The following is a 10528-nucleotide window of genomic DNA, read 5'->3' on the forward strand; positions in this document are numbered from 1 at the left end:
TTTCTGTGCTATTGAAAAAGGAGTATTTATTACTTTCAAATGCTCATGGATATGTACCTTTTTCATTACTTTTCTAAAATAATGTATCGATATGCTAATTTTTCTTAGGGCTTTTCTCTGCCACCACCATTGTAAGGGTCAAAGTGAAAGGCAATATTTTAGTATTAAACCAGGAACTACTGTAGAAAAACTAGCATTAACTCTCTCCTTTTGCACTAAAAGTCCATCAATGCCAACAAATCTATCAGCCAGGCTTTGAAATAACAGAATATGTAAAATATAAGTGTTACTGAACATGCTTCAAAAATAATCTCTAAATGTTATTCATTTAGATTAAACAACCATCTGGCTGTCTTCTTAAGAACTTGACCTAATTGCAAGGTGGTCATTTAACACATGTTTCAGAGTGATATTCAGGTAGATGAGGTTACCAAGAAAAACATCTGTTTTATATCACAAATAATAATTAAAGTTAAACAATTAAAGCAGTCATGTGCCTCTGGGATTTGTATGGAATCCCTCATTAAAATTCCACAGACCAAATCAAGGTATGACTACAGTTCATTTTCATGCCACTGATGAGGCTTATTTGCTTTCTGGCTACTGCTAAATCATTCCAGTAGGAATCCTACAGACAGCTTAGCATAATCAAATATATTTCAGTAGTCTACTACCATATGTAGACACAAGAAGGAATTATGTTATTTAAGGACCAGTAAAAAAACAGTGATATATAGAGTATCCCAGATGCCCTTAAGACAGAAAGTGCTTGAGAAGTTTCTTACTTATCTTTAGTAATAACACTTATGGTGTTTATCCTATATCGGTGTTATTGAGTAGTGTGCAATGGGAAATGGCAAAGGTTTTTCAGTATGTTTTTTTACCTTGCCCTGTCATCTTCCTTCTCAGTTAAGTGGCTGTAAGAATGTATTCTTTTAGAGGAAGAAATGAGTAGCTGTTTCTGTCCCCCACTTCTTGCTCTGTTGAGCATGTAGTTACAGGGCAGTGGCATTCCCAGATACAAAGTATAAAGCAATATGTTAAAAGTCAGATAATTCCATAGTAAACGGTTGTAAACATTTTTAATAAAAGTAAATAGAAATTACAGGCTGAAAAATAAAGTCAATAGATTTCTGTTCTGCTTTGATTCTTGTTCTGTATAAATGGACAACTAAGCAAGATTTAGCAAATATTAAGTAGCTTCTGAATGCCACCAAAAATGTATTATTAAAACAAAAAATGAAGTTTGAATGGACATATTTTAACTGATTCTAATAACATAAATAAATAAATAAATGCATACTTACATAGTAGCAATTGTCATTTGGAATAAGTATTGTCTTTCATTGCTCTGTATCTTTTGCATCCAGAAGACCTATTTCTGAGAAAGGAGCAAGAAAATTCAGAATAGACAGCTGTATTTGAACTTCTGCTTAGATGAAGTTTCTTTGATAATCAGAAGACAGGATACATCCTGAACCACTGGAATTCAGGCATTTTATTTTTATTTATATTATTTTTTTATTTTTTTGTCTGTATGTTTCAGCTATGGAAATTTTTATAAAGCCATATCACAAGCCTCAGTGGTATACTAATACTGGTATAATAATATATTATTTTTCTTCTAATGAAATCTTTTGGCAGAAAATAATTATGATGTGGCACAAATGTAGAGGTTTTTATAACCAGTTTGGAGAGTTAAGTATATTAATTTAATTGAATGGCTTTATTATTACTATTCTAGGACAGCAGGATTCCACTTATATTCTTGGAAGTGTTTAATTCTTTCCTGTTTCTTCCTTGTCCTGTTTCAAGTCAAATAAGTCATAGTCATCTTTTTTTTTTTTTTTTTTTTTTTTTAATATACAGTAGTCCTTATTAGGACTACTGTATATTAAAAATTGTGCTTCTAATGCATAGTTAATGCATTAGAATTAATGCATAATTCATGCATAAAAATTATTTCTATTTGCTGAAAATATGTATTTTAGGGCAAATAGCAGAGTACAGTGAAAATTCCAGGTGAGAATATGTTGTTGTTTCTATGATCTACATTATATAAATTATATTCAGGCTTATTTATTGATTTATTCTTATTTTTTTTTAGGTTTTATCTATTCTTCATTAGTCCTGTGGTTCATTTCTAACTGTGCACAGTAAGAAAATGCTTTTGCTGAGCAACCTAGAGAGGCACACTGATCATTCTTTTGATATATTTAAAATTCAATATGTGAATACCATTTTTTTCTCTCCACTGGACACTTTCTTGCATTTATGAACAGTAAAATTTACATGCCAACATTTTGCCCACTTCTCATTATGTCTGAATTTATGTAGAATCTTTTGTATCAATGGAAGAATTCAACTCACAGCGACATCATTATAGGACTGTGAGTAAGTTCAAGGACTCAGTATCTTTTCTATAGCTGATAGCTTTTTGTTCTCTAGTTTACTAGGTGATTTTTAACCAGAGATCAGGTTTTTAGGTGTGTGGTCTTTGATTGTGCTTTTTTGTTGTTGTTGTAGTTGTTTGCAGAAATAAAATAAAATAAAATGTCATTTTGTTTTTAGCTTTCCCACTGAGTTCTGAAATATTTAGCAAGCCAAATACATAACTTTGGATACTGTTGCCCAAGGAAGAAAACTTCACACGCCAACATGTAATAGGAACTACTTTTAATGTTTTTTGTTTGTTTGTTTGTTTGTTTGTTTGTTTTTGTTTTTTTAATCATTTTTCTGTAGTTTTCTTTCTTGTTTGATTACTTTTGATCCATGAGTCAATGAGTGACTAATGTAGAAAGTAGATGCTCTTGGAATCACTACAAGGGGCCAAAAAGCTGTGTCACAAATTCAGAAATCAAGGTGTTTCTGGAACTAAAGAAATATGACATGACTTGTCTGTTTTCTGAAAGTCAGCATGTAAGAAAAACTTTTTATTGAGCACTGATTATTTTACAAACTACGTGGCAGGCATATCACAAAGCTGGCTTATAAAGAGAAGATAACATATTCTTATAACATATTCTTAACACATTCTTAAGAAAATTCGTGGTTCCAGGCTATTCAGGATAAAAAGTGCATGTGCTATCTTCAGTCTTGAGTCTTTACATTGCCAGGAAGTAAATAGACTTTATCTATTGTGAATAAAAGGAAGATTCTATCTTATCTAGGTTTCCATTTCACCTGTCATATTTCAGACTTGTCATATTTTTCTTAACAAAAGGTATCTATCCCTTCTATGGGGAAAAAAAAAAAAAAAAAGGAGGTGAGTCATTGGTCTTTGGGTCTTTGGACAGTGTATCCCCCTGAGTGAAAAGGTATGTGTCTTCTCATTCTGTACCACCTGCATGAAGTGCCAGACAATTGCTGCCATGGTTACGGTACTACTCACCGGCTCCTTTTTCTGAATATTGTCTGCCTACATTTTGCAGTGTTGAGTGTACTGCTATGGATTATGGTTCTTGCACAAGAGAGCGAGTGGCACATAGTAATTATGCTGGTATGTAAAGGATATTCCAAGTGTGTCTTGTGCTTAAAATAAAACATTTTAGTAGTTTAATGCAGAAGGAGCTCTTTTTTCTATCTTTTGAGAGATCCCACTAAATGAAGCATACATTTTCACTCAATGTCCAGAATAACAACACACAAAGTAGAGCTCTGTTCATCTTCCACAGCAATAAAGAATACAGCACAGAACTTAGGTATACTGTGGCTTGAATATGAATGGACAGCCACTTGTCTGAGCTTGAGCAATTTTACTGAAACTGATTGTGTCTGGATAGGCACGAACCAGGCTTTACCAAGACCTATCAAAATCAAACACAAAACTTTTGTGGCTCTCCATGTCTCTGGAACAGTATTAAAGATTAGATAAAACAGACTTGCTCATCCTAATTGCAATGGGTAGATAAAGCTATCCATCAGTTTGTAGCCTCGCTAATGGTGCTAACAGCCCTGGGACCCATGACTGAATCACTCATGGGGTGACCACAGTCCTACATACCAATAGAAGCTCTGTATAACATTTCCTGATATGAATTTTCAGACTATTGCCACACAGTTAATGGCTTTGGTAGCCCCAGATCTTAGAAACCACACAGTACAGGGCTAAGTCTTGACAAGCCAGAGAACATAAAACTAAAGAATGGAACCTATGCATTAATAAGTCTGTTGAAGACATGCATGTATATATATATATATATATTTGTACACATATTTATGTATATATATATACATTTGTATATACATACACACACACAAAATATCTATAATGGAACTATTAAACTGAAAAGATATATTTGTTTACATAATACATTGTACAAAAGCACATTTTCTGATGCATTTAATCTAATCTAGATGTAATCCTTTTATTTAGTTCTGTTGAGGCTTTTCTGCTATTCTGCTTTGTTTTCATGGTTGGAACAAACTAAATTATCATGTCTATTTCTTCTTTCATTGGGACTAAGAAAAGGAAACTTTCTTTCTGAGGCAGACTATTACATTTTAAAGCATATATTTCCTTCACTGGTGGCTTTATGCAGAAAAGCTGAGCCTGCGGGATAAGAACCAGATGGAAAAAAAGTTTGGTAAGCTGTTCCAGCTTTAACATTCAGTACATATTCAGACAATTTTTGATGAATTCGCACAGCTATAGGGAACAACATATATTATGATGTAAATGCCATCAATATGACATATGCTTAAAGTTCTGTGTATAAATAAATAAAACATATTGAAAAGCCTGCTGCTTACCCCAGCTGTTTATTTCTCACAGTGTATAAATGCCAGAGAAAAAGTTTTTTTGTTTTTTTTTTTTTTTTTTATAAAAAAAAAAAAAAAAAGCCTGCTTTTGCAGTGTTTTCATACCAAGTTTGAGTCATAAAGCAATTAGTAATCTTAAATGAAGATTCTTAGCTGGATTCAGGTCAAGTCCCCTGAATGAATTTCTATTTGTGCTGGAAAAGATGCAAAACCTTTTAACATCAAACTGACTGAAAATGACAACTTCATTTAAAAGTGCATCCTGACAAAAAGATGGTATATTTTGGCAGGACATTTTTGGGAACTGATAATGATAATTAATGGATGGATGGATGCAGCTATTCAATACCTTATTGGGATCAGTGGAAAAAGCTTCAGGTGACATCCACAAGGTCTGCATATATTCTCAAAGTCAGTTGTCTTTACAGGTGATTCAGTGACTGAAAAAAGGAGTAAGTACAGGTAAGTATGAAGTAGAAAGTAGGTAATTGTTATCACTTGCTGGAAAATGCATAACAACTGACAAAGAATACCCATTAAGAGAGTTATCTGTAGTAGTTAAGAAACAGTTATAAAAAATAAAAATCCAGTTCTTCAGTTTTGAAATAAAATGTCAATACTCAATAACCACAAGTTTAGGAAAAACCTTATTCTAGCTTCTTGATCTTTCAAAGAAATTTAGCTTCATGTAAATGTTCTGGAAACAATGGTCATCTCTTTTACTGAAATCGGGGTTTAATCAAGTCTCTTTGAAAGAGAATGATCCTGCTGCTGAAAGTCTGGGAGTTAATGACTAGGTTCTTTGTGGCTGATTGTTTTCAGAAAAGGTTTGAAGTAGCAGAACTGTTTTTATCTGTTGTTGTTGTTGTTGTTTTTTTTTTTTGTTTTTGTTTTTGTTTTTTTTTTCCCCAGTAGCAGTTCTTCATTCTAACTAGGTGTATTTGCCTAGCACAACCTTAATCACTCTGTTTATTTTTTAGTTTCCACTTTCTTCTTTACTAGCAGTGAACCAGGTGGTCCAGAGGTATCTTCTGATCTAGATTATACTATGATTGTATAAGATTTATTGTAATCATAGTTACATTTGGAGAGTTCATCATCAACTGGATTTCCAAGTACTGTCATCACACAAATAAATAACAATACTGCCAATGCACTGTGGTAAATATATAAAAAAGCAAACAAAGCAACCTTGAAAAAATCTCATCATTTCTTTGCAGAGAAAGATAAGTTGTTTATTTTGTATTCAGCTGGCAACAGTGAGTCTCATTTGGAGCATGAAGTTTCAATCTCTTTGCAAACAAAGGATAAAAGAATTACTTTCCAGTCTGGATATTGATTAGGGTGACAGCTATATGATTCTTTATGCAGAGTATAACAGAAAATAGAATTTTACAACCTTCTTTCTCTTCAGACTCATGAACCCTTTTTTTCTGGCAGAAGTGAGAGAGTAAGTGCAAGAGTAAGAGACTGCTCCCTTGAGCAGCAGGTCAAATTTATTCAAGATTAAAGTGTCCAGTAGTCATGGCCTAATTTTAGGCTACTAGTCATATTTTATATTGTATGCTCAGAACAGTTTGTATTTTCTTCCAAATGATTATTGAAAAGAATTTATTTCTCAGAAAAGCAATTTATGTAAAGTTGACGTTAATTGTGTTTAAATAGCAAGACAATAATTCTTCTTATTCTGAGTTTCTACCTCTTGGAACTACTTGTGAGCTATATCAAATGCAGGAAAAAAAGTTGTAGGTATGTATTCATGTTAAGAGATTACAATTCAAACACTTCATTTCCTCCCTTCTTGCTATTATAGGTACCAACTTATTCCTCTCAGCCTGGAACTAAGATCTTACAGCTATAAAATCCATCACGGAATCTGTCAACATGTTTTCTGAAAGCCTGAAAAGAAACTGAGTATTTTGATGTCTTAGATGAGACACATCAAGATCTCAAAGATGTTTCCAAACGTTTGCAAGTTTCCTGTATCTCTTTTACAAGAAGCTACCATGTTTTCTGTGTAGGGAAAATGTCAATTGATGACAATGTTTTAATTCTTTTCAAAAAAATGAGAACTGTTTAGAGATACAGAAATCCCAAACTAGGTATTTCAAAAGAGAATAATAAAATGCTAGCCTTATTTAGAGAAGAATCAGCAACACAGGATGTTTTCCTTTAGAAATTTTTGACAAATGCCTTGTAACCATAGAAATTATTTCAGAGACAGCAGGAGTAGCTAAAATAGATTAAATTAATGTGCTAGGCTCACTTTTTCACAGCATGTTTCACTTTAATTGATTACACTATAGCCAAACTTAAATTACTAATATCAGTGCAGATAGAAGAAAATGAATATTTAATAAAATCCATTTGTGCAGTTGTAATAAATTAACCTATTTGAATAAGCTATAATTTGCAAAAAGCTTTTAAAGAACTTGTTTCTACCTGGAACATTCTGTTGTGGAACCCTTAAGTATGAAAAGAAGAGCAATACATAACAATTTAACAAACCAGAGAAAAAAATTTATGCAACCTTGTATTCATTATTTAAGGATTCAATATGATATTTCTTTTGGAAAATATTTATCACCTTACTAATACTTTACCCTTGGTTTTCAGCTGCAAATGTTCTTTAAATAGATTGGTGTAAGAGGAAATGAATGCCCAAACCAATATCCATTCAGTTTCAGCTGTAAAATGGGGGAGAATTAGTCAATAAAAACCTGTAATTGTGATTAATGCCTATAGCTGAGCACAGATTTATGGTTCTTTGGAGTACAGAAGCTCTTCTTTGCAGGTAGTCTTAATAGAATAAATCCATATGTGTCCCATGCAATGATTAGAGTTAGAATAATCAATAAAGGAATTAATTTTGACAGGCTAGATTTAGTGTCCAATCATGAAAGGAAAATTAGAACATGATACAGGAAAACCTGAGTAGCTAAGAAATGTAAAAAAGCATTCCAGCAACAAGGAATTAGAAACTAGAAACATGATATGAACAACAGAGGAAAGAATGTTTCCTCATGAAGAATGCTTCATGTTAGCAAAAATTCAGGCTTATTCTCTTAATTTTCAGAAGCCAGTTTCTCATACTCTACTTTAGAAACCTACTTTTGTAGGATTTTCCTTTTCTTACTCTTTGAGGAAGTTAATGGCCTTAGCATAAACTCCCATTGACTGTGATTTAGCTTGGAAAATACTTTGTGAACATGAGCCTCAGAAAAATCTGCTAGTTTATATCTTCACAATCTGTGAACCCAGCCTTTGTTTCATTGTTTGGTCTTTATTTCATTATATTCATCTAAGTAATGACACATCATCATTTTAAGTTTTTTGTTTGTTTTGTTTGTTTGTTTAGTTTTCTAAAAGATACTCTTCTCTGCCTGATTTGTCCGTATAATACCACTGAACTTTAAAATGAGAGAGTGAAGCAAGCAGATGAAGAACACATGCTTTACTAGGTTCTTTCAATTTCTCTGTATTTTTGTTTGTGTATTGCAACACACACGTGCACATGTCAGGATAGCAGTACACAAGAATTCTAACTCTTCTCAAAGACATAAAAGGAATTTACTCATAACTTTGCTGCTTTCACACAGTTAAGTATATCCAGTAAGGATTTTTACTGGGCATTGAGAGATATTAAAACAATGTCCAGATGATTAGGTAACCTACCTATAAAAACTGCCATCATTTCACCAAGTTAACAGTATTGGTTAGTCCATTTATAGCTGTTTCATCATCAATGCCACTTCATCATTCATGAATAACTGAGCTCTGTGATTTACATCCTACAATGTTTCATTTCTGATAGTTTGTTACTGACCAAATGTTTTTCGCTAGACATATCTTTATAGAATAGCTCGAATTTGCATAGTTCTTTCTATGAAAATGCACTAAATGCAACTTGTTAGTTGTTTTGTAAATATCTGTTATTGTATTCATTTGTTTTGTTGTGTTTATTGAGGAAAAATAAGGAATGAACTGTAACATGTACCGTATACATAAAATGGTAAAAAAAGATCATCTTATGATGGAGACATCTAACTGCATAAAAAATCTTCCACCTACATGTGTTTTATTCTCTGTTATTTCAGTACAGGTATCTAGATATATCTACATATATGTAGATATATGTACAGGTATATCTAGATCAGGACACTGAGAATAGCTTCTCCTTACCTAACCTAGGTGTGCAAGTTGTTTTTCCCAGTATTCAGATGAGGGCATTGCATCATAGGCAATGTGCAAGTTAGCCAAGTCTAAAGAAATGTCATGCTTGATCTGACAATATGTCTTGGTGTACACAATCAGAATAAAAGCAACCACGGAGATTGAATATAAACTGTATGTTTATTTTGAAGTGCTTTAAGCATAAGATTGAAGACTTTACTGCAGGACATATGAGAGCTATTTTTTAAATAATGAATGCTTTTGCAACATTAAAATATAATTACAGTTCACAAAAGTGAGTAGATTTAATTGAAGGATTTCTACTGAATTTCAGTAAAGTCTGTAATATATATATATATATATATATATATATATATATATTAGTTACATGGGTATATATTAAACTAATAAAAAAAACAACCACTTCACAGAACTACGAGATATGTTCAGTAATATTGAAAAAAAGTAGAAGCATTTTTCCTAGGGGAAAAGCATATGCGATTGAAGCCACCACAGCCATAGAAAAGCATAAGAAGAACATTTTTTTCTAGAAATTAGATGGATACAGCTGCTTCTGAGATGCTGAAAAAAAAAAAATCACAGAAATGTTGTTTGTTTGTTTGTTTGTTTGTTTGTTTTTAAATATTTAACCAATTACACATCAGGGAAACTATTCATGGCCTTCACATTCCTATTTATTTATTTATTTTTTAATGACATCAAGAAGAAGTTCCCATCTCTTTAGATGAACAAACAAGTTGTGTGTGAAAAACAGCTAAATTCAGCTAGTGATTTTCTGTCCTGCTAATGATACTACCAAAAGAATGAGCAATCAATATCATAACCACTCAAAAGTCACACTACACAAAGTGGATATAAAATATTGAAGAAAAACTAAATTATGAAATGCAGCCATGAAATACAGTGAACATTATGGGACTTTAAATGAGGGAAAGGTAGTGGAGAAGAGACAATAAGTCTTAAGATCCTGCTTAGTGTTCCTGCACAGCAGCTGTTTTTCAAAAGTTTATGCTCCACTTACGAATGTTAATTGTACAACCGAGTAAAGCAGAGTTATTAATATACACAGAATAAGAACATGGAGTAATCCTATGGGCTTCTTGTCTTGCTAGACATAATGACACCTACAAGTATCTGTTCAGACTCCAATCAACATTATCAGTAACAATCTAACTGAATACTTTTTGCCAAACCTTTGAAAACAAAATCAGCTAAAGGGAAATCAACAGATTTCCACAGTACATCCTGTGGACTCACTTTTGAGCACCCAACTAACCAATGTAAATGCAAAAACCTTTATATCAAAATAAGAAGCATGGCAAATCAGAAACTAGAACATGGCAAGACTATTAAAAGCAATGTAAATACCTAAATGTGTATAGTATCTTGTACTTTTTACTTTTAAATTAAAACTACTTGGAAAATATATAATACAGCATAATGAAAAATCATTAGATTCCTCTCTGTGCATTTCTTATGTAAGTGAAGAAATAACAGGGTTGAAATATATAGAAAAAATGTTCAATTTTTATGATTTAGCAACAAAAAATCTGTTAAAATTTAACAATGAATT

At 32.3% G+C, this 10528-nt stretch overlaps 1 long non-coding RNA gene across 1 annotated transcript in view; it reads right to left on the minus strand.

Moving 5' to 3' along the window:
- LOC137850625 (uncharacterized) overlaps positions 1–5202 on the minus strand; it is a 35822-nt gene extending 30620 nt beyond the window's left edge. The window contains exons 1-2 of the long non-coding RNA XR_011092688.1: positions 5111–5202; positions 1308–1381 (exon numbers count right to left, since the gene is read on the minus strand). This is a non-coding gene — a long non-coding RNA (uncharacterized lncRNA). The remainder of the gene's footprint in view (positions 1–1307; positions 1382–5110) is intronic.
- Positions 5203–10528: the final 5326 nt, after the last annotated feature.

The sequence above is a fragment of the Anas acuta genome, chromosome 2 (genome assembly GCF_963932015.1).
Source record: "Anas acuta chromosome 2, bAnaAcu1.1, whole genome shotgun sequence".
NCBI classification, from domain to species: domain Eukaryota; kingdom Metazoa; phylum Chordata; class Aves; order Anseriformes; family Anatidae; genus Anas; species Anas acuta.